A 1902-nucleotide genomic window follows, 5' to 3' on the forward strand; every position below is an offset into this window, starting at 1 on the left:
GAACAGCGGCATCCAGTGGGCAAAGAACGATTCCTGGGAATATCCTTGGAAAACCGGGACAGGGCCACGGAAAAGCAGAGGTTTCTCCCCCATATTCAGTGCTGTGCAACTCCAGCCCGTTGCAGGAAACATTGCAAAGCCCAAGTTAATTTTTTTTATTTATTTTTTAAATTTTAATTTTATTTTTTAAAAGAGATTAGCTTGAATTTTAATTATTTTCTATTTTAAAATATTTAATTTTTAGTTTTTATTTTTTAAAGAGTGATTAGCTTGAATTTATTTTTTTTTTTAATTTAAAAATATTTCATTTTAATTTTTATTTTTTAAAGAGAAATTAGCTCGGAAAAAAACCCCCCAACCTGACATAACTCAGAGCCTGGATGTGCAAGCTCCTGTTTACAACAAGCACTGGCAAAAGTAAGGCCTAAATTATCTTGGTCTTTATTGAGTGAGCCCAAAACCAGCTACTCCATGAATGGATCTTGTAGAACAATTGGTGTTGGTTGCATTAATCTGTCCCTAATTTATCTTTATATTTATATTGATGTAAATATTATATTAATATTAATATAATAGTAATAATAAATTGATTTATATAATTATAAATCTGCCTGGCAAAAAGCAGGCTGAGGGAGGGAACACCAGAGCATGTTCAGACTCACTGACCCCGTCCCCAAATACTTCCCAGCACTCACTTTTCACCTTCTGACATCAAATGCAGTTGTGTCAGGACCAGGACAGATCAATTCACTCATGTCATACTCACATTTCCCCAGTTTGTGTGTTTAGCTGGCCTGGCCAACATCACTTTTACGCAACACAGAGAACAAGGGACACCGAGTCCTCCTGTTTGGCTTCATCAGGCTTGTTTTTAGACAGGTCCTTTGTACCCTGTAGCCATAAAACTTAGGGTAACAGCTGCTGTGCCGTGACACTGTCTCAGAAATTTGCTCTCTTCAGTCTCCACAAACCCCAGGCAATGCTGCTGCCTGATGTCCTTCTTCCCTCTCTTTGAGTTGCAGGACTCTGGTGGTGCTCCTGGCGGGCTGGGGTGGCACAAGGGATGTTTTTTGTGACCTTGCTGCCATGTTCCTGCTGTGAGTGCAGGGTGGTAATGCTGGCAAGGTCTTACCTCACTTAACCAGAGAGTTTCCAAGGTGTCTCTGAGCTCAGCAGGGGCGAAGTCAGCAGAGTGTGTGTGTCCTACACCTGACAGGAGAGATCCACATGAACACTGGCATCAGTATCATCATCAGAGACATGATACAAACTCCTAAATTGCCTCTGAGAGTAATTATGAAAGTAGTAGTCCTGTGCTTTAAGGTTCAAGACCAGGCTGGATGGAGCAACCTGGCCTGGTGGAAGGTGTCCCTGTCCACAGCAGGGGTTGGAGCTGGGTGATCTTTGATCTTTAAGGTCCACTCCAACCCACTCCATGATTCAGGTGTTCAGATTCACGTCCGGTGGCACTTCAGCCACCCATGATCTCATTCCAGGCAGAAGGCTGGGGTACGCAGTGGGAGGAGGATTTCAAAGCCCGCCTGGCCACCTGCTTAACAAAGACACGAATCCCCCTTCACAGAATCATAGAACAGTTTGGGTTGGAAGGGGACCTTGCAGACGATCTCGTTCCACCCCTTGCCGTGGACAGGGACACCTTCCACCACCCCAGCTTGCTCCAAGCCCTGGCACTGAACACTTCCAGGGATGGGCGATTTACACCTTCCCTGAGCGACCTGTCCCAGCGCCTCACCCCCTTCACAGCGCAGAACTTCCCCCCAATATCCAATCTAAACCCACTCTTTTAACATTTGATCCCGCTAAACCAAGGACTTGTTGCACTGAGTTATCCCAAAAAACCCCACACACCCAACCATTTAACCACGAGCATCCCTCCCCATC

At 44.8% G+C, this 1902-nt stretch overlaps 1 long non-coding RNA gene across 1 annotated transcript; it reads right to left on the reverse strand.

Annotated features, from left to right (window-relative positions):
* Positions 1 to 418: 418 nt before the first annotated feature.
* On the reverse strand, positions 419 to 1896 carry LOC108449068. The gene is made up of 2 exons (XR_001865168.1): positions 1133 to 1896; positions 419 to 1046 (listed from the first exon to the last, which is right to left on the reverse strand). It is a non-coding gene; the product is annotated as an uncharacterized LOC108449068 (long non-coding RNA).
* Positions 1897 to 1902: the final 6 nt, after the last annotated feature.

Source organism: Corvus brachyrhynchos, unplaced genomic scaffold, assembly GCF_000691975.1.
Source record: "Corvus brachyrhynchos isolate BGI_N302 unplaced genomic scaffold, ASM69197v1 scaffold68, whole genome shotgun sequence".
Lineage (NCBI taxonomy): Eukaryota > Metazoa > Chordata > Aves > Passeriformes > Corvidae > Corvus > Corvus brachyrhynchos.